This window comes from Argiope bruennichi, chromosome 11 (assembly GCF_947563725.1).
Source record: "Argiope bruennichi chromosome 11, qqArgBrue1.1, whole genome shotgun sequence".
NCBI lineage: Eukaryota > Metazoa > Arthropoda > Arachnida > Araneae > Araneidae > Argiope > Argiope bruennichi.
In genome coordinates this window covers 32914375-32938380 of record NC_079161.1, presented here as the reverse complement: position 1 = coordinate 32938380, position 24006 = coordinate 32914375, and the positions used below count along the sequence as shown (strand labels likewise).

The 24006-nt window shown below is 28.8% G+C and overlaps 1 protein-coding gene across 1 annotated transcript in view; it reads left to right on the top strand.

Annotated features, from left to right (window-relative positions):
* LOC129957641 (LHFPL tetraspan subfamily member 2a protein-like) overlaps positions 1 to 24006 on the top strand; it is a 97898-nt gene that overhangs the window by 28377 nt on the left and 45515 nt on the right. The gene's annotated exons all lie outside the window — the stretch shown is intronic.

Here is a 24006-nt window from a genome sequence, read left to right as displayed (position 1 = left end):
AATAATCTTGGAGAATTAGCTTCTTACTGTATGCAGCTAGTTTTAAATAAAATGGAAATGAAACGTTGTGCTTCAATTCTATCCCTAAGTCTAAAGTGAATAATTTCCCTAATATGTGTGGGGGATCTCTTAATAATTTAATTTAAGCCCTAATTAATTTCCAAATTATTATCTTTGGTTAGCCCATATTATCTCTATTCTAAAATGTTCTCTTATTTCCTAATCCTATTCCTAGTTTTTATTTAATTAACTTTCTAACACGCCCTTAACAAAATGGTTGACTCCGCAGTTCTCATACTCGGAACGAAGACATAAAAATCCTTAACATTTACACATGCCTTTCAAGTTTACCTAAGATTCCTTTGCCTAAATCGACACGTGACAAAGAAATCCCTATCAGAATCTCATAGTAAAAACCCTGAAGGGAAAAATTTCTGTCACTTTTGCTCTTCTGTTGTGATGTACACAGAGATCATTTTATCATCACTTCGCTCTTTTACAAATTATGACTCTCGTGGTGAAATAAATAGAAGTTAACATTTCTAAAGTTTCTTATTTACGGCCACGCATCTGCAAAATTATGTTTATATAAATACTTAAAATTTTTTTAACTAGTTTCTGAAGTATTATTTTTCCAAATTTTTAATATGCATTTAATCAGGTTACCTAATAATACCGATGAACTGAAAAATGATAATAAAATATCAATAAAATATATTAATTTTATTTTTCCGCCTTTTTTAAAATTTTGTCTTGTATTCTCTTTCTTCTCCTATTCAGTGTACAGTTTGAAATTCATAAAATCGTTTAACTTCGATAAAATTAACTTATAGAAAAACACGCCTTACTTTTAATGATGTTTGTCCAACAGATTATATTTGTCTATTATACCCAAAATGAATTTGAAACATAAATTTCAATAAAATTCTATTAAATTGTGATAAAACACCAAAAATTTAGACAACTTTAAAATAAAATTCTGAATTTTTTTTTATAGAAAAATTCCCGAAAAGTCTATAGGAAATCATTTTTAAAAGCTATTTAAGTGATAGATATTTATATTAAGTTTTTTAATTAAATAATTATTATTATTTTAAATAAATAATAATGATTTTAGTAAAAGAATAATTATTGTAGGTAATAATAATTTTAATAAAATGATAACAATTGAAAGTAGTAATAATTTAAGTAAATAATAATCATTACATATTTTTAAAAAAGCAAGAAAAAAAAACTAATCAAAATGTGGCTATTGTGTGAATCAATTGAAAATAGTTTGGGATTAAAATTTGACTTGTTAGACGAAATAAGATATAACAAAGGACTGCCTTCAGCTTAGAACGTCAGATAACTAGAAAAACTATTTAACAAACACATAACATTGGAAGCAGTTGTGTTATGTTAGTTTAAAAGCGTTGGGTTCAATATGCTAATTTGCAATTTCTCTTATCTAAACAAGTTTTAATACTTTTTTTTTTTTTTTTTTTTTGAGATTTCTCGAAGAAATGAAATAGCTGTTGCAAGATAGCTAAAAATAAAAATGATGTAATAAAATGAAACCGAAGCGTACATCAAATGGTAAAGCGAAGGTTGATTGAAAATTTATGGTTGGAATGGATGCGGCGGATGTGGTTTCTAGTATAATAGAGCAAAGCTTGCAAAGTGAAATGAAAAAGTTCGTGGGCAGGATTATTTTTGTTGCTTGTGAAATTTGAATAAAGTTAATCGTTTGAAGTCTCTTTCGGTGAGCCTACATTCTGCGTTTATATTTTTTAAGAATAGTGCTAATTGGATGTTGCTAGGTTATTGGATACCAATTATGGATTTGGTATTTACAATCGCAAAATTTTATCGAGCTGTTTAAAATAGATTCCAAGGGCAGTGATCTCTCCACTTTCTCGCGGACTTTCTAATAAACGTTTTGTACCAGAGAATGCCTACTATGGCATTAAACAATAGTGATGAAATATAGATCTTTAGCGTGAGTCTAACTTTTTAACTGAATCTAACTTGGAAATATGTATTTTGAACTCCTTTTAGCCGACCCAAAATCTGACTTAAAATTATAGTGTAGTCAAAAAACTGAAAAAAAAAAAAATACATACTGAATTTCATTGATTTAAGTCATTGAATTATTGCGTTTTCATGTATACGAAAATAAAGATTGACAAATGGCCAAACCTTCGACAAATATAGTTAAAAAATTGATATTTTAGATGTTAAAAATGTATATCGTTTGTCTACCTGGCTCTTTGAGTTTTAGAGTTAAAATGGTTCACTTATATTCAAACAGTCAGACAGACTTTCTGAGAATGAATTTCGTTCAAAATTTGGAAACTATAGTAGGAAACTATAAATTTTGATCATAATTCCATATACCAAATTTCAGTTTCTAGCTCAAAGCGTTTTTTTTTAAATTATCGTGTACACAGACACACAGACATATATGGTATCAAAAATGTGTTTTTCAAACTCAAGGAGGTTTGAAACCTGGAGATTCGACAAAAACCTCGTGCTCGATTTTTTTTTAACGATTATAGTATTTTCTCTATACTTCATATACGAGAAAATAAAATCCCCGATACGTGTCATAAGAAACTACGAGCGATAAAATTATAAACACTGATACATGTAAATTATATTTTTTAACGTGATAATGTTTATAGGCTGGATATTATTTATAAAATTACTCAAAGACCTTTAAAGGGCTCACTATTGTAATGAGATTAACCAAATTTTACAGGTAATTTCTTCTAGGGTAGGAAGTGATCATTAAGAAAAAGATTTTCCAATTTTTTAAATTAATTGTTGTATTAAAAGTTAGTAGGTATTTCAACGTGTTTCCTCAACTTCTACAATGCATATTATTTACACAAAACTATTTTTATACCACTATAAAGATATAAAAAAAATTAGCTTTTCAGTATTTCTTATTTTATTTTTGTACATTTTTTTCAGATATAAAAAAATTAAGCATCTTTTAATGAAAAAATAATTTTTTTAAAAGTTTTTCAACGGAAATTTTCACTTTTTAATTTTTACATATATATTCAGACACGACGATTATAAATAATTTTATATAAAAGTTCTTTTGCTTCAAATTAATAAATCAATAACTGGATAATCAATTTTGAAATGGTAATAATAATAAAGATGGACGCCTAAAACATTATCCTTCAATATGGCGGCTTAGAGATACGAATTTCGAATTTTTCTTCTGTAATTTTTTGCATTAAGAAAAGTTATTCCAATAACCTGAATTCAACATAATTTATTTTTTATTTCAGTTTATTTTTTTATTAAATTAAATTATTTTTATTATTTTTAATTTATTTTTATTAAATTAAATTATTATTTTTTAAATTACTTTTTATTAAATTTAATTAAATTTATTTTTATTTTTTAAAGCGTAATTTACTAAAACCGCTATTGCACTTCTGTATAAATAAAGAGGGGGGAGGGGATAAAAAAGTAAAAGAAGGGAAAAAAAAAGAAAAAAATGCATAGTAACCGTTGCTTAGCAATTATTTGTTTTGCTATTTAAATTGTAAACGTAGTAACAGTCGCTTAGCAACGATTAATTTGTTAACTGTGAGTGAATGTTAATTTATATAAGATTTTAGGTTTGAATGATTGAATTAAAACTTTTAGTATATTCTTTGAGATTCCGTTATTATCTTTCATTTTATAACAGGAAGAAAAAAAAAGGCTTTAATTCTTTTTTAAGTTCTAACTGAAATAACTTGCAAAGAATGTTTAATTATATTAAATTCTTATTATTGATTTACAATTTAAACATATTAATAAAGTATAAGAAATTGCGTTCATTGGTAAAAAAGGAAAAAAAAAAAACACCTTTTTTTTATAAAATACAATAAATAGTTGAAATATGTAAATATTTATCGAACAATAAATTTAATTTTTTCTTCGTTTAAAAAAAGCAGCACTTAAACAATTCTGTTTGGAATTTCAATACATATTCAATATATAAATTATATAAATCACCTATTTAAATGGTTTATTAAAATATTTTCTAAAAAAAATATCTGATTTTTTTTAGTAATGCAGTATAGTAAAGTAATTATAGTTTTTAATAATTTTTTGTTGTTTCAGCAGTAGTAAAGAATATAAACAGTTATTTATAAATTTAACTGAAACGCTTTTCGATTAATTTGATTAATTAGCATTTTATTTAATGAATATTTTTACTTATAACAATGTGTTAGAGCTTTACAGTCTAGACTGTTTAAGTAGAGCTTTACATGCAGAGGCCATCTAAAGCTACCAAACTTTGCACATACCTATTTGAAGGATGAGAATATGCACATCGGAGCTTTTTTTTGAATTATTAATTAATTTAAAATTAAACGAAATTTGACATTATTCTGCAATAATTTCTGAAAATATTGGAAAAAAAATTTTTTTTAACAGTTTAAAAGTTTACAGAGCAAAGGTTTTAAAATTCAAAAAATTATTATTTTAATGATACAATTTTTTAACGCATAAATTAACTTTTTAATTTTAATCGGTTTAAAAAATATTGTAAGTGTTTTTTTTAACAATTTATTTCGCACAAAATAAAATTTAATCTGCACGAGCATGTTACGCGTGCGTGGGAAAAGTTACTTTTTATCAACCTGTTGCCATCACGTTAATAAAAACTCAAATTAAAAATTGCTAACTTTTACTGCAAACGATACCCAGAAAAGTGTAATTTTCAGATTGTGTCGGTATGATATAAAATATGCCTAAAATGTTATTTATAATAATATTTAAATGTAAGGAAACATTTTCATTAATCTTTTAAATAATCTTTCTTATTAATTCAATAATTTAGTTTTATTTAAGGCAAACGTGGTTTAATAGGATATTCACTCTAATCAGGGCAAAACAACTTATTTCTAAATCATTAGTAACAGACATATACATCTAATAAAAAAATGGTCGAAATGAAATAATGATATTTTATGTATTGTAATTTGAGTTCATAAATGTTCTAATAAATAGAGGAATTTAAATTTTTATCCGGCATTTAGAATTTATTTAATAAAATATTATTGAGGTACTAATATTTTAAATTAAAAAATATAAAATTGGAGAAAAATTAAAATGAAATCTACGATCGCAAATTTCAAGTTATCATGTGAGAACATTATTATTTTTAAGTCGTTATTTGTCTTAATTAATTTAAGTCATTAACCATTTTAAACAGGTTTGAAACAATCACGAGACTTCTATATCTGTCTCTCTCTCTATATATATATATATATGTATATACAAAATCTTTTTAAACTTTCATTTTCAATTTTTCTAGCTGGCAAACAAAGTTTTGGAGCTCGACAGATTTTGAGATGAAATAACAGCTATGATGTCATAGTTTTAGGTCAACCTTTTAAAAACGCATCTGCTGTCGAAGAAGCATACGTAAAAATAAAGCAATACTGGTAAAAGCAGGTCAACCTTTTAAAAATTCATCTGCTTTTAAAGAAGCATACATAATAATAATGCAATACTGGTAAAAGCAGGTAAATGAATATATACGATTAAAAGATGATGAAAATTGCCATTTATGCTTTATTCATTGCCTATGTGATTTCGAGCTTAGGATCGAAGGACTATAAAATTTTGACGTCATAATTGTTTTCGGAAGTACATTTATTGATAGAAATAATATATATATATATATATATATATATATATATATATATATATATATATATATATATATATATATATATAATTTAAAGGCTTTTTTAAAGTAAAACTGAAAACTGTATTTTTTGATAAATCAGAGAAATTATTATTTAATAATTCTCTGAAATAATGCATAAATTATAAAAAATATAAGAATATAAATAAGAATTCAACTCTAAAAGATTCGATTTTAAGTACTCGTATTTTTAAAATACATGTTTGGTTTCTGCAAACATGTTTTTCTGTTTATTGAAGTTTTATCACTTCCGCTTCCATTTCGAGTTAAAATTTTGCGGGAGTAACGGGAAATGACAGTGATACAATTACAATGAACGGAATAACATAAGACTTCTTTAATAGTATTAATTATATGATTGTCAAAATTTGGAATATAAAAACATTTTGCTCACGAAATGATTAAGAGACGAGGTTGCATAAAATATTTACTTGAAAATTTTAGAGAGCAATAATCCTAATTAATTAAATAAAACCCTTTGAAAAAATTCAATGAAACAAAAATGCTAATAGATTTATTTTGAATGTTTTCATTTTCAGATTTTGATGCGAAATATTTTATATATATAGTTATTTCCTTTTTAATCTTTTACTATTAACGCTGCTTGAAACGAACTTTGATTACGTGATAGGATATATAAAATTATCCTTCCGTTTTTACCACCAATTTCTTACTACTCATTTCAATATTTTCATCGAATTTGCTATCATTTCGACAAAAGACTATCAAGCTATTTTTATTCTATTTATTACACATTCTATCGACGAACTTTTCCAACTATCGTGGATGTACATAATTGATATCAATAAATAAACTCACCATAAATCAAAATTATCAAAAGTGATCGCTCCAAAACTTTTTCGCATGTTGTCTATTGAAGATGTAGTGCCTCTACTGTAGACTTTGTAACTGTAGTTTGTAGACTTTGACCAAGGCCGTGAATGCAACGAATAATCCCCCCCCCCCTCTTTAGAATTTTATGCATGATCATTTTATACTTCCTAGCACAGTACTGAAAACCGATTATGCGTTTGAGACTCCTTTTCTTCCACGTATACGTAATATAGAAAAAGTATAGTAATTATCAAAAAATTCGAACTCACAATTTCGACGAATCTTTACATTTCAGACCTCCCTGAGTTGGGGGGGGGGTAGTTTTGGAAAATGTCCGTCTGCCTGTGACAAAACTCAAAAACGCTTTGAGCTAGACGGTTGAACACTGCAAATTTGGTCTTTACACCAAATTTGCAGATTTCTATCACATTTTGAGTAAAATTCGCTTGAGGAAGTCCATCTGTTCGAATATGAATTAATGTGATAATTACAAAATGAAGAGAGCTAGATAAGTAAGATTCGGAAGACAGATTTAATATCTATAGTGGTGATACCTACAAAAGTCTGAATCAAACCCAACATATATTAAATTTGGTATAGGATTTTATGGCTACAATTGTAGTTTTGTGTCAAATGTTTGTTTCAACCGGTTGTGAAAAACGTGTCTAAGACAAAATTTCGATTTTCGAATTCTGTTAATACCATGCCAAGGTTTAACCATTTCTAGGGCCGTGGGAAGTATGCTTCCCACCAAATTTATCAATCTTTGTATGAGTTTATGTAGGTTGGCATCAGTTCTGACAATTTTTTTTAGAAAGACAGAAACTTAGATGATTCAGCTCTTTATCTCACACAAAATGATGTGTCTTGATTTGTTATTTAATTATTAATTAACCAAATTAATTAATTAATCAAATTAAATTTATCTAATAAGCTAAATGAATCCCTTTTCTAATTCTAATTTCAAGCCTAAAAATATTTTAACCTAATATGACTAGAAAAAAATGGCCCTTTAAAGCGTTAAATCAACAAAAAATTCTCTAAGAATGACAGGATGATTTCAGTAAAAATGCTAAATTTACGCCAAAGGTTAATATTCCGTAACTATTGTTGTAAATACCATGTCATGTCAGAGAACGTCTTACAAGTTTATTAGGGAGTATGCGAGAAAGCGTTTGGGAGACCACCTCCACTGGTTTTATTATTTTCAGTCTCACACATGATCTTTTTGTGCTTCCTAGCACAGTAATGGAAATCGATTATGAGTTTTAGACACCTTTTTTCCATAGTAAATTTCATTTATCTAAAAATTCGTTATTTTGAATTATCGTGCTTCCATGTATGCGAAAGTACTGACAGACAAATGATCAACCCCTGGGCGGATTTGGTTCAAAATTTTATATGGATCTACATATTAGATGTTAAATTTATGTGGAAAATTTTATTCATCTAATGCTTTAAGTTTTGTAAATATTGTGTTTGATTGCATTTGAACAACCAATCAAAACACACTATTTGAGAATAATTTTCGTTCAAAATTTCGGAGAATACTAAAAATTTGATCTAAAGACCACATGCCAAATTTAATGTGTTTAGTTTGAAGTATTTCTGAATTGCCATGTTCACAGACAGAACGACAATAGACATTATACTAAAAACATATCTCTTTCGGACTAGACATTATTTGAGACATTATACTTTTACATTATACTCTTTCGGACTAGACATTATACTTATACATTATACTCTTTCGGACTAGGCATTATACTTATACATTACACTCTTTCGGACTAGACATTATTTTAGATATTATACTTATACATTATACTCTGACTAGACATTATTTTAGACATTATACTTATACATTATACTCTTTCGGACTAGGCATTATACTTATACATTATACTCTTTCGGACTAGACATTATACTTATACATTACACTCTTTCGGACTAGACATTATTTTAGATATTATACTTATACATTATACTCTGACTAGACATTATTTTAGACATTATACTTATACATTATACTCTTTCGGACTAGGCATTATACTTATACATTATACTCTTTCAGACTAGACATTATACTTATACATTACACTCTTTCGGACTAGACATTATTTTAGATATTATACTTATACATTATACTCTGACTAGACATTATTTTAGACATTATACTTATAAATTATACTCTTTCGGACTAGACATTATTCTTATACATTATACTCTTTCGGACTAGACATTATATTTTTACATTATACTCTTTCGGACTGAGACTTCTATTAGCATGTGTTTTTATGACTTTTTTTCTTCACCTTGATATTTTTTGTAATAGAATGTTGAAAACTTCTTGACACTTGACTACTTTCGTAATTTCATCGGTTATCGATTGTTAATTTTGATAAAAAAAAAAAAAAACTTTGATGACATTTAAAACAAAAATTTTCTAACAGAACAAAAACAAATAAAATTATCACAAAAAATAGAAAAAAAAAATAATGTTTTGTGTAGTCTTTTTTTCCAGAAATAAAAAGAGAATGAAAAAATAAGATAATGTAGTATGAAATGCGCATTTTCTCCGGAGGGAATAAAATATATCTTTTTTAAATGTTGTAATCTTATGGAATGTTTTTAATTTTTTTTTCTGTTCTGTATCCATAACAATACGAATAACTAAACTTTCTCTATTTATCCAAAAAGTTAATTTCATTTCTTTTCTCTCTTATACCTTTTTACATTATGCATGTGTGTAATTTCATTTACAGAAAAAAAAAAAAAAAAAACTCTTAGAAATTCGAAATTAACTCCAGAATAATTCTTTTAATCCCAGGAGCAGAAATAATAATAAAAAATGTATGAATAAAAAATAAATAAAAAAAAGAAAAAGAACGAAAGAAGAGAAAATGTCATCTGCAAAATGCAGTAGTGAAAACCGGTGAAAATGAATTCGCAGATTCCCCCCCCCCCGCCAATCCTTTCTGTGTGCAATTCAATTCCGCCAAAAAAATTGATTTTTTTTTTCTTCTATAAAAAGAACTGTATGAATAGATTTTAATAATTCACGGTTAGAAAACGGGATCTTTGAAAATTCAAAAGAATTCGATAAAGGTTTTTTTCTCTTTCTCTCTCTCTTTTCTATTTTGTCACCTTTCATTCTTAAAAAATGTAAACGGAAAAAGCTTCTAAATGAAAATCAACAAACTTTTTGTATACTTTTGTAATTATCGTTAAACTAAAAATCCAAAAGTAAATTTCTATATTTGCTGTTTTTCCCTGGATTTTTTTTCTTTTTGTTATTAATATTACATAAAAGTTCTTTTTGAGCTTTGTGTCAGTAAATAATTTTTTTCTTCATTAGCAAATTAAAAAATATCATAGAATAATAATATAATAAAGCATAGCTTCTTAAATATCTGCATTATTTAAGGAAAGAAATAAGTGAATTGTAAAAAGAATCTTTCTCCATCCATATAAACCAGCAGCATTGGCGAACAAGAATTACAAAATATTAACCTTTGGCGTGAATTTAGCATTTTAACTGAATGGCGAGTTGTCCTGAATTCTTGGCGAGTTATTTGGCGATTAATCCTGGCATGCGGTTAATAATATCTAAAAAAGAATCTTTCTCCTTCGATATAAACCAGCAGCATTGGCGAAGAATTACAAAATATTTACCTTTGGCGTAAATTTAGCATTTTAACTGAATGGCGGGTTATTCTGAATTATTGGCGAGTTATTTGGCAATAATCTTGGCATGCGGTTAATAATATCCGAAAAAAGAATTCGTGTCTTAGACGCGTTTTACCCAACCTATTGAAATAAAAAATTCAATTCACACAAAACGATAGTAGTAATCACAAAATCACATGCCGAATTTGATATATTTAAGTCATTGCAACTTTGTGTTATCGCATTTGCATATTTCTGAAAATACAGACAGACAGACAAATCTAATCATTTGTTGGATTTGGCTCAAAGTCGGACAGATGTCTAGCCTATAGATGTTAATTCTATGTATCGAATTTTATCGGTCTAGTTCTCTTCGTTTTGTAGTTATCGTGCTAAATTGTATTCGAACAGCCGGACAGACAGGCCTCCTTTGAGCGGAGTTTGCTCAAAATTTGATAGAAATTTACAAATTTGTCATAAAGACTATATACCATATTTTATCCAGGTCAAAGCATTTTTTTCTTCTTTTTCACTGGCAGACAGACAGATATGGGCAGATTGACATTGTGTTTTTCGAACTCAGTGAGGTCTAAATCGTGAAAGATCGTCGAAATCTCAATTTTTTTGACGATTACTATACTTTCTCTATACTTCGAATATGAAAAATAAAAATGAAAGTGTTCGTGTCTGTTGGAGTTTAACAACCCAGAGCATTTGACTTACAATTGGAACTCGAGATTTTGACAAATCTTCTCGTTTTAGACCCCCCCCCCCCCTGAAATTGATTTTTGGAAAATGCGCAGTCTATCTATATCTGTCTCTGACAAAGATAATTCAAAAACGTCTTAAGCTATACGGTTGAAATTTGGTATACGGTCTTTACACCAACTTTGCAGATTTCTATCAAATTTTGAGTAAAATCTCAAGCATGAAAAATAAAAATTATGAGTATAAGTCCGGCTGTTCGGATGTAAGTTAATACGATAATTATAAAATGAAGAGAGCTAGATAGATAAAATCTGGTATACAGTATTAACATCTATAGTGTAAACACCTGTCACATTCTGAACCAAATCCACATACGGGTTGGCTGTCTGTCGGTCAATACAAATTTTGGGGCATAATCTGTTCAGAGGAAGTCCATCTGTCTGGCTATTCGAAAGTTAACACGATAAGTACAAAATGAAAAGAGCTAGATAGATAAGATTCGGTACAGAGATCTTACATCTTTATTACAAACACCTGTCAAAATTTGTGCCGAAAACAACAACGGAATGACTGAAATATATGAAATTTTGATATGGGATTTTATGAATACAAGTGAAATTTTGTGTCAAATCTTTGTTTCAATCGGTTGAGAAAAACAGGTTTAAAATACAAATTCGATTTCTGATGCTATTAACTTAGACAGGGTTTAATCGCCAAGTAACTCGCCAAGGATCACACGATAGATTCAATAAAAATTCTAAATTCATGATAAAAGTTCATATTTAATAAGTATTGTACGCCAATGCCATGTAAAGCGTTCTCTAGCGTGACAAATTTATTAGAGAGTATCTGAGAAAGTTTTTTTGGGGGGGGGGGACTACTTCCGCTGAGAATAATTTTATATATTCTATCACGTAACCTAGGTTCCATTTATACAGTGGTAATAGTAAAAGATTAAAAAGAAAATTACGAAATAAATGAAAGATTTCTCATGAACCAATTGCAACACTTATGCATTTTGTTAGGTAGGAATTTGCAGCTCGAAGTGCGATTTTTTATTTTAAATTTTAGTTAATTAAAAATTAGGCGAGATTTCGACTTTTCCCGTAATAATTTCCAAAAATATTACTGCACATAATTGAATTTTACACAAATTCAAAAGTTAAAATCTTTTTAATGATATTGTAGCGAAAATTGCTCCTTCCGACCAAGCGCCGATGGCTCAGTCGGCTGAACGACGCATCTCATAGCGCTGCGGAAGGCTGCGGGTTCGAATGCAAGCGAGGCGAAAAGTCAAAAATTGATATTTAATTTCAATTTGGTTTAATGCAAAGTTATGCAAATTTATGTTAATTATTCTAATATGTTATTTATGTAAATTCCTAATTTTCTGTGGGCCTTCAAATTCTAGAAGGTTCTTGAACTGTATATAAGTAGTTTCCCAATAGTTTAGATTGGTGTTAAACTCTTCAGTTGATCTTGAGTGTGTTCATTTCTATTGGACTTACTACATTCACCTCATCTACGTGACAATATAAATTCAGAAGTCGAGCGAATTCTTTTTCTTTAATAGTCCGGCGAGCTCTTTTTTCACAGTTCTTTTAAAAAATATTTTTTCTCTCATTTCTAACAATAGATTGAATTTTTGCCTTCAAATTCAAACCTTTTTAATTGTTTCATAAAATATTTTAATTCCATCATTTACTCCGTTTTTGAATGCTAATGAAGAAGGATTCCGTTCAATATTTGTTTAGTTTACAAAACAAATAAAAAAGTGAAATTTATAGTATCATTAAATTTAGGGGATAGATGAACGGGTTATTTATGTTTTTAATAGCTCTATAATTTTTTTGGGACTATTTCCATTAGAAAAGGCTGGTATAGCCTGGTTGGTAGGACGTTGGTCTCGCATCCCTTAGGTTTTGTGTTCGAACCACGCCGGCCGAAGATTCTCCGTGTGTGGTGGCTGGCGCACATATGAATCTGGCGGGGTCACAAAGTCCTCTATGTCGAGAGTAATACCACTGGGGGGTGCTAGTTCAGAGGTGAGGCTCTCTGATTCAAGTCTAAATTACGAAGTGCCATAAGGCACAACAATATTTCTATTAGAAAAGTTTGTGTACACGATAAATAAAATTGAAATGTCAGTTAATATAAATTTCGTTTATGGCATTGTTTCGGGGAATGGGGGACTGGAACTTATGTCTGAACTATTTTCTTAAAGCAAATGTAGCCAATATTCCCAGTGACTAATACTCGCATTTTAACCCTATAGTGTCTCGTGTGGCCATTTTTGGCTACACGTTTTTATTGCCATTTATAAGTTTCACATGACTGTTCCAAAAGGCAACAGCAAGTGTTTGGAAATCCTTTTTTAAATGTTTTTTTAATAAACATTTGTAAAAAATACTTATATGTGACAATAGCATTACTAGAACTAGATCTAAACAGTAATCTTGGAATTATGCTAAGATGGCTGTTGTATGAATAGTTCTACCATTAAAAGTATTATCAAAATTTATTTTGCATTGTAAAAAATATATGGATAAAAGGGGGCTTTTATTTTGTATAATGTGATTTGTGCCACTGGGATATTGTTAAATTCATAAAATATAACATTTAAATGTTTTTCTTTTAATTTTACGTTTTTTTTTTTTTTTTTTTTTTTCTAAATTATATGCAACCATTCAAATTTCATGCCATAAAAAGCCCTATCCCAGCCATAAAAAACATATATTTTTAAGTAAAAATAAATAAATAAAATAAAACGTCTTGCATTCTAAGGATAATAATATTTTATTCCAAGAAAACTTTATTACTTAAACTTGCAAGACAGAATGAGTTGTCTTATTTTCTTTAATTCAACATTTTTTATAACTTTTTTGATGTGACTATTTATTGTAATGGTACATAGTTGATTAGCAAAGTAGTGGAATCTACATTCCAGAAAGTAAATTAAGCTTCTGCTATGAAAACAAACAGACAAAAAAAGAAACATCGTCAATCTCGCAGAATATTTCTCGGCCAGTATCCGCTTGTATTCAGCCTGGTCATAGGTGGAGGGGGGGGGGAAGGCAGAAAAAAAAAAGCAGCATCCCTGGATTACATTATTGCACTACATAACATGGAATGTCTGGGGGAAGGGAGTAATTCGGGGAAAGCGAAATCATAACACCTCGTCAAAACATTTCCTCTGCTCCCCCGAGAATTGGAGGGGGTCACGGAATGCTTGTTGCTCCCCTTCTCCACACATCATTTAGGAACCGGGGTTGAGATGGGGATCGATGCATTCCTGACAAACAAGATCATCTGCTCACAGACGATTTTCCCGGGCTGGGCCTCCATCTCTGATAGACGCGGCGACGCCTTGCTGAAATCGCCCCCTTTCATGTAGTACGTGAGTTGAGGTGCATTCCCCCCCCCCTCTGACTGTTGATTTTCTATTATGGATTGGTTATTGGAATTTTATTCTTGGGAGATTTAAAATTGATTTGTTGTTTGTTACTTTAAGTTGGATTGGAATTGAAAAGTTTTGTTGTGGTGTAAATTATTTCGTAAGAAATGGCCGTTTATTTTATTTTCTAACATTTTTCAATTTTGTGAGAGAAAGAGAGATTGAAAATAAAATTTTCTTCTTTTCGACCATTTGATTTGGAGAAATGCACTGCAGAATTATTTTTAGAAATAAAATGAAAATGCTAAATGTTGGTTGTACTAAAAATTGGCTCTTTTCGTAATCCTTTATATATATATATATATATATATATTTTAGAGTTCGAATTCTTGATTTCATATGTATCAATAAATATGAGTTGTATGGAATTAAAATTTAAAGCCTGTATTTTTGCTGTGTTCCTGACATAATTATAGTGAAAGCTTCATTTAAAAAAAAAAATATTGTGTATAAAAATGTGGATTATATTTAATTTGTTATATATAATGTATATATTAATAATATTATATTATTTTTATATAATATATACATTATATGTTAATTCTTTATATATAATGCTTAATAATCCGAAGCAATTCAATGTATTATATTTAACATCTTTATAAACATTTAAATGTAATATATTTTACATTTAAAAAGTATTTTGTAATTTATTTACAAAATTTATTTAAAATTTTGTATTTAAATGTAATATACAGGGTGTTGCCGAATTCGTCCAATAAATTCAGTGGGGTGATAGTAGGCATCAGGAGGATAAAGAACTCTGCGAAATCGGTACTGATGTTGCAGTGATGTTTTCTGGTTCCCATTTTAGTTTTTCTTGATTATCTTTAAAACTCCCTGTTCTCATGCTACAAGGTTATATCAAATTATAGATTACAAAATTCCTTACATTTTCAAGCTCTTATTTTTCTTCAGGTTTTAATATTTTTGCAAATAAGGGTTCTAAACTACTTTTTCGTTTTTAGTAATTTACGACCCCCTAGATCATCAAATCCGCATGTTACCAACACGAAAAAAAGAAAAGAAAAAAAAAACTTTTAAGAATGTGCTTTCACTTAAAAATAATTCATAGTTTAAACACTATTTTTTACATTTTTGTTAATTTTTTACTGTTTTCAACAGTTCTCCGACTCTCTATATTTTTGCGATTTTCATTAATTAAACATCGTTTGGGACTCCATGTTGTATGGTGATTCTTTATCCTCCCGATGCCTACTATCACCCCTCTGAATTTGTCGGTCGAATTCTGCAACACTCTGTATATAACTTTTAAAAGTATATTAATATTTTATAGTATAAGTTTTTATAATTAAATATATTTAACAATTTCATATTTTAATAACATAACAGATAATAATTCATTTAATTTATTTTGAACTTCAAGGGGCCAGACGATAAAATAAATAATAATTTTCTTCTCCTTTTTATTATTTTATTGTTCTAGATTCGCTTTTAATTACCATACCAGCAAATAAGAAACATCATTTCTTTTTAATAAATTGTATTTTTATCTGAAAAAGTAAAGGAACAGAATTGTCATTAAAATTATTATCGAAATATAAACCAAAATTTAATCACGGTTATCATTTCCCTCTAATAAAAAGTTTTATTCGCTTGTTTCTGACGAGATTCAAGTTCTTTTTATTGTTCTGGATTCGTTTTTAATTACCATACAAGCAAATAAGAAATATTTCTTTTTAATAAATTGTCTTTTATGTGAAATAATAAAAGGAAGAATAAAATTGTCATTAAAACTATTATCGAAACATAACCAAAATGTAATCAAGGTTAACATTTCCCTGTGATAATGTTTTGTCCAGATTCAATTCTTGATTTTCACCTGCCAAAAGCAGATGCTTTTCAGTTACGGTTTTAATTTCGTTGTTTCTTCTGTTTACTTTTTTTATGGCAACCAAATGCGTTAAATGTTTATAAATATTAGCTTATTGTACAAAGAGGAACCATAGAGAATAACCGGATGTGTGCTCGTGTTTATGCGATAGGTTCTGAAGGGTGTGTTGGATCTAAGAAAGCACTTATTTTTTCGAACCAGTCCTATTAAAAGTTAATGCGCTTTCTCCTTTCGGAAATCTGCAAGGTCACTTCACTCAAGTGTACGCTACATTTCCTTTTTGCATGAGTCCTCAGCGCGATAATAGTAAACAGGGCTATATTTGGATGTATTGACAATTCATAGGAAATGTCTTGGAAGGGGGGGGATATATAACCTCTGCGCTATGTTTCCTGCATAATAAAAAGCGGGTATATATTTTTGCTACAATATTACTTTATAAAATGATCATACTTCCTGAATAGTTTGGTCAATTCCTGCATTTCATTCTAACTAAATTGGCGGGAATTTTCTCCTCTCAACTTTTTGGTATACTTTTACAATATGACGAGTTTCTTTTTGTATCTGTTGTATATGGCCACGTTATGAGACCGTATTAATAAATAGGAACTCATGATCTCTAGGGGGCACCCAGGCTTTCAGATTTTTTTTTTTCTGTATTTTTACAGTAATTTAGTTTATAAGGATCATGTGCTCTAGCTTGTTTAAATGAAACCTAGCATTATTTAAATATTGAGGTACTATTCAGATACAATTCCCATTTCATTGTCTTTTTTCAAATTTTATATTACGCTTTTTTTTATAATTCTTATTAGATATGTTGCTTTTAATTTAATTTGAAAGCTTTTCACTTTATAATTAAATAACATTTAAACTGTATAGAAAAATGTAATTTTTTTTTTACTATTTTGTTTAAAAATAATTTGTTAAAATTCTAAATTAAATTTAAATTTTAAAATTTTTTATAAGCGAGTTACTAAAATCAATTTTCTTTAAAGATGTTCCAAAATTAAATGTTTTTTTTTCAATTTGTCAAAATTTAATACTTGAAATTGCTTGTTAAAATTAATATCAATAAAAAAATACCCGATTTCGGAAGTTGAGGATAGAAAAGGTAGATCTCAAGACTTAAGGCTCCAAAAGGACTTAATTCGGCCTTGTCACCTTAATATTGCAAATAGATGTATCATCATGAAAGAAAAATAGTAAAGTCGATACCATTATATATGGAATTTATGCTCCTTTATTTCTGCATGTTTTCTTTTTAAAAAATTTATTAACTTTGTTTTGTTTATGGAATTTATTAAAGGCGTCCTTTTCCCCGACTTGTTTCTTGGATTAATGGTGCGACTTGTGGAATATCCTGAATTAAATTTTGAAAAAATGATTCGGTTTAGAATTAGAGATTACTTTGAGAGTATTCATCATCATATTTTCCAAAATCCATGCATTCTATTATAGTTGTGGCATACTTTGAAGTATTCTCAAAAGCTTTATTTCAAATAATTAATTTCTCATTTGTATTGTTATTTAAGTATTGATATTAATTAGAAAACTTGTGAGAAATTTTCTCATATTCAACTTTTTTTTCGTAACCTCACTTATTATTCTTACCTTTCCTTATTTGATTATTGGTTCAATAATTACTTTTACTTATCTTTATTCGATGAGCTCAATTATTTGCTTTTACTTTTTTTTTCCAATTGTTAGTTTATTTATTAACCTACTGATTCTTGCTGTGTAAGTTCAATTATTATTCTTGTTTTTTCTTGTTCGATTATTGGTTTAATTGTTTCTTTTATTTGCTTATTCTATAAATTCAATTATTACTCTTTCTTTTTCTTATTCAGTTATTAATTAAGTTATTAAACTTTTTTTTTGTAAATTAAATTGTTATTTTTGCTTTTCCTTATTCCATTATTAGCTCATTTATTTCTCTTGCTTATCCTTAGCCGATGAGTTCAAAAATTACTCATTTTTTCCTTATTCAATTAGTTTAGTTGTTTCTCTTTCCTATTATTACTCGATAAGTTCAATTATTACTCTTACTTTTTCTTGTGCAATTACTAATTTATTACTCTTTTTTATTTTGCTCTATAATTTCAATAATTCTTACTTTTCCTTATTCAATTATTAGTTCAATTGTTTCTCTTGCTTATCCTTATTTGATGCAGGATAAACTTTCACTTCTCCTTATTCAATTAGTCACTTACTTCTCTTGCATATCCTTAGTTGATGAGTTCAATTATTACTCTTACTTTTCCTTGCTCAATTATCGGTTCAGTTATCTTATTTATTTTACCCTATAATTTCAATAATTCTTCTTACGTTTCCATAATCAATTATTAGTTCAATTGCTCGATACTTATTTTTCCTTCCTCCTTTATTACTCGTATTTTTCCTTGCATTATTATTGGTTCAGTAAATACTCTTATTTATTTTTTCTAAAAGTTCAATAATTCTTATTTCTCCGTATTCGATTATTTGTTAAATTGTTTCTCTTAATTATCGTTATTCGATGCAAAAAAAAAAAAACTCTCACTTCTTTTTCGATTATTCATTTACTTCTCTTGCTTATCCTTAGTCGATGAGTTCAATAATTATTCTTATCTTTCCTTGTTTTATTCTTAGTTGAATTGTTGCTTTTTTTCCTTATTATTATTTCTAAATAAGTTCAATTATTACTCTTACTTTTCTTTGCTAAATTATTGGTTCACTTATTATTATTATTTATTTTACTCTATAAGTTCAATAATTGTTCTTACTTTTCCGTAGTCGATTTTTAGATCAATTGTTTCTTTTTCTTATCAGTACTAGATACTTATTTTTCCTTGCTCGATTATTGGTTCAGTAAATGTCCTTATTTATTTTATTTTCTATAAGTTCAATAATTATTCTTACTTTTCCTTATTCAATTATTAGTTAAATTGCTTTCTTTTCTTATCACTCAATAAAGTAAATAATTGCGCTTACTTTCCCTTTTTCGATTATCAGTTAAATTATTTATCGCTATAAGTTCAGTAATTACTTTTATTTTTCCTTATTCGATTATTAGTTAAATTGTCTTTCTGTTTTATCGCTCTATAAATTCAATAAATGCTCTTACTTTATCTTATTAGTTAAATAGTTTTTGTGTCTTATCAGTTCAATAATTAGTTCTATTTTTCCTTATTCGATTATTAATTTAATTGTATCTAATTGTTTCTCTTGCTCAGTACTCAAATATTACTCTTACTTTTCCTTACTCAATTATTGGTTCAGTGATTACTATTATTTTTTTTTACTTTATAAATTCAATAAATACTCTTACTTTTCTTTAGTCGATTATTAGTTCAATTGTTTCTCTTTCTTATCATTACTTGATAAGTTCAATTATTACTCTTACTTTTCCTTTTTCGATCATAAATTAAGATATTACTCTTATTTATTTTTACTCTATAAACTCAATAATTACTCTCAATTTCCTTATTCAATTATTGTTTCTGTTTCTTATCCTTACTTGATAAGTTCAATTATTACTGTTACTCTTTCTTATTCGATTATTGATTCAGTTATTTCTCTTGTTTATTTTTATTCCATAAAGTCAATAATTACTCTCATTTTTTCTTATTCGATTAATTGTTCAATTGTTTCTCTTTCTTAATACTCGATAAGTTCAGTTATTACTTTTCCTTATTCTGTTTTTAGTCCAAACATTTCTTTTACTTATCCTTATTCGATAAATTCAATAACTCCTCTCACTTGTTGTTTGATAAGTTCAATTATTACTCTCACTTTTCCTTTTTCAATTATAAGTTAAATTATTACACTTATTTATTTTTATTCTATAAACTAAATAATTACTCTCACTTTTCCTTTTTCGATTATAAGTTAAATTATTACACTTATTTATTTTTATTCTATAAACTCAATAATTATTCTCACTTTCCTTATTCAATTATTGTTTCTGTTTCTTATCCTTACTTGATAAGTTCAATTATTACTCTTACTTTTTCATTTTCGTTTATTGATTCAGTTATTTCTCTTGTTTATTTTTATTCCATAAGGTCAATAATTACTCTCATTTTTTCTTATTCGATTAATTGTTCAATTGTTTCTCATTCTTAATACTCGATAAGTTCAGTTATTACTTTTACTTTTCCTTATTCGGTTTTTAGTCCAAACGTTTCTCTTACTTATCCTTATTCGATAAATTCAATAACTCATCTTCATCATAACTCAGTTCTCTTCCCTAAATCATGAACGATAAGATGTTGAGAAACACTTCCTCCACTTATTTCAATGAATTTGGATCGCCGTCCTTCCCCTTTAAATAGAATAATAGTCTATTTGCATTTCTAAATGACCTTATCCTTCCGTTGTTGAAGGACCTTAGTCATTACCTCGGTGATATCGAGCGAGATCTTTGATACCCCTGAGAAAAGTCTCATTTTTCATCGATTCTTGCTCAGCATCTGAATCGATATGTCACAAACACTCTCCAATTTATCGCTAAGTGCAGTCACGGAATACCGGCCAAAGTAGTTGCTTATCACACCCTGGGAAAAATCAATTTTTATTTCCTAGGGCGTGGAAGCGACCCTTTCCCCCACCTTTTGCAACGATCCCAATAAAAATATTCCGTCCACCCCGATCACAGCTGTAAAAGGAAGATTAAAGTTTTAATTCCCCATGCTGTAATAAATTTTCATTTTTATTCCGAGACATTTAGTACAGACGCAAAGGGCTGCAGGAGATTCTGTAACCCAAGGGTACAGAATATCTTTCCACTCTTTCCCTTTCTTCCTTTCTTTATTATTTTTTAAGAATTTTACTGTCAGTTCTTGTTTTTGCTATTGATGTTAGTAAAAAACACTCCTGATAATTTTATGTCGAGCCAGCGTTTTATAACTTCATGGATTTTCATGTTGGTAGTGTGTTTAGTTTCGATTATTTAATTTAGGTTTCTGTCGATGCGTTTTTTTTTTTTTTTTTTTCCTCCGCTCGAGTTGCTTATTGGACGCAGAAGTAAGGCGAGTTATTGGTAAGTAATTTAGGAAGAAGAACTTCTGATGCGTTTGATTGTGTTATGGGAATAGGGATCCCCTACAAATTTGCTTTCGACTATTTTAAGATAAAAATCATGGGGGGGGGGGTGGAGTGGTATTCTAAAAATTTTCACGCATACTCTCTAATAAACTTGTCATTCCAAAGAACATCTTGCATGGCATTGGCGTACAATAGCTGCGAAATATTAACTTTTGTCGTGAATTTAGCATTTTTACTGAATCTATCGTGTCATGTTTGGCGAGTTTTTTTTATCTATTTAACACTGCCATGGCGTTGATAATATTCGAAAATCGACTTTATGTTTTAGACAGGTTTTTCTCAACCGATTGAAACAAAGATTTGACACAAAACGGCTTTTGTCGTCACAAAAACACATACCAAATTTTATATATTTAAGTCATCGCGGTTTTGAGCTATCTCATTGATATGTTTCTGAAAGTATAGACCGACATACAATCAACCTGTTGTTGGATTTGGCTCACAATTTGATAGGTGTCTACACTATGGATGTTAAATCTGAAGCGAATTTCAACAATCTGGCTCTCTTCGTTTTGTAATGATCGCGTTAACTTATATTCGAACTGGCGGACAGATGGACGTCGTCTCAAAAGATTTTTTATCAAAATTTGATAGAAGTCTGCTGATTTGATGTAAAAACCGTATATGAAATTTCAACCTAGTCTCGCTCAAAACTTTTTTGAGTTATATTTGTCATAGACGGACAGAAGGACGTTTTCAAAGAATGTGTTTCTCGAACCCAGGGAGGTCTAAAACGTAGAGATTCGTCAAAATCTCGAGTTCGAATTTTTTGACGATTTCTATACTTTCTCTATATTAGGTATCTGTGAAAGTAAAAATTATCCGGGTTATGTTCTTTTTTATTATGGAGTATACGTGTCCTAAAACTTTCAAGTATTCTCCATAATAAAGATTGACATTGCGAAAGGTCGTGAAAAACATAAGTAATACAATTTTTATTTTCTGAGTCCCACATGTGAGCGTTTTCTGCTGCGTAATATAGTAAAGAAATCCGAGTATACATTCTGTAGCCCATTTTTTTCAGCCAATAAAAACCAAATGTCTACAAAGAATGGCAATTTTAGTACCAAGATCATATATTAAATTTCATTTATCTATGTTGTTGCATTTTTGAATTATCGCTTCTACAAGCATGAGATGTATATACGTCCAGCTCCTTGATATATTGTCTCATGTGGTCTAGTGGTTAGGATTCCTGACTTTCACCCAGGTGGCGTGGGTTCGATTCCCGGCATGGAAAGTTTTCCTTTTTAGCTCAGGTGTCGTCCTCTTTATCTGAACGCGGTTCAAAATGACGAGGTCCGTCCCAAAATAGCCCTAGTGTTGCTTTATAACGGGACGTTAATATAACTAAACTAAACCTTGACAGGTTGATTTCAAAACTCGATACATGCCCTATATGTATTACTCAAACGTAACAAAAAATGTAAAGGTAAAGTGTAAAAAAATTATAATTTATAAAATATAACAACTTTTAACTGATAATTGACTTTTTAAAATGCAAATTCAAATACAGTGGATACCACTTGCAATAATCTCTTTGGACCCAATCCAAAGTCCAACCTACATTCTGAATAATTAGCACATCAAGTGTTTGTTGCAGTATCCTGAGACGATCACTTTTTGACGATTCGACGAATGCTATAGGATGTTCGCATTTCCGGAATTTACTTTATTGTTAAATGTAAACATCTCTTCCTTTCCTAACGCATGCGCAAAAGCGCGGAGGGTTTAAGAATCCGTTGGCAAACAATAAAATGCTATAAAAAAGAATACAGTTCTATACGAGGAGAGCAAAAAAAGGAGACCACACAACATCATTTGTTTTAATTAGAAACAGAAAAATCGATATTGCGTGATATCGATAATAATATAAACGATATCGATAAAGGATTGAAAAATATTCACATATATTTAACTTTAATACTTTCTTAAAAAATTATCGATACTGAATAATCGAGCAATCGCTTGATCGTTTGATAATCTTTCGCATGAATAACGTTCAGCAAAAGATATTGGTCTGATCTTCTTAAAATCCGAAGGGCTTGCAGAGTTTCGTAGATTGATGGCGGTTTCTCTTTTGACTCCTCTTCATCGTCAGTGTCCTCGTGCTATATGCTGTCATTTCTTTGATTTATCCGAGTGTGACAAATTGGTTTTTTTCTGTAGTTTCTTAATTGATGATAATCCAGATCTCATCATCTTCTTCGGAAAAGTTTGATGAATTTTCAATGAATGAGGATTGTTCTCTTGATTGGCCTTAATTTCACTTTCATGCTGAACAGATTGGACATCGAAATCGTCACTTAAGTTAATTGTTGATAACAAGAACCGACAGAAAGAAGTATGAAAAAAAAAAAAATGCGAACTCCTAAATGATTAAAACGAAAACCTGTAATTACAAAAATACCAGAAACACACCAAGACCACAAATGACCAATCACACATTTCCATTTTTAATTTAGAACACCAAATTAACAGATTTTTTTTTTTAAAACAGGTATAAAGTAAAACATACACACAAACATAAGACCAACGCAGAAACAAGATCATGCATAAAAATCTCAATATGTACCGCCAAAAATAATGTGTAATTAAGCATAAAGAAAAAGAATAGTAAAAAAAAAAAGATAATGTAGTTAAGTCAGTGAAAAAGGCAATCTTAAGTCATGTAGTTAAGTCAAGAAA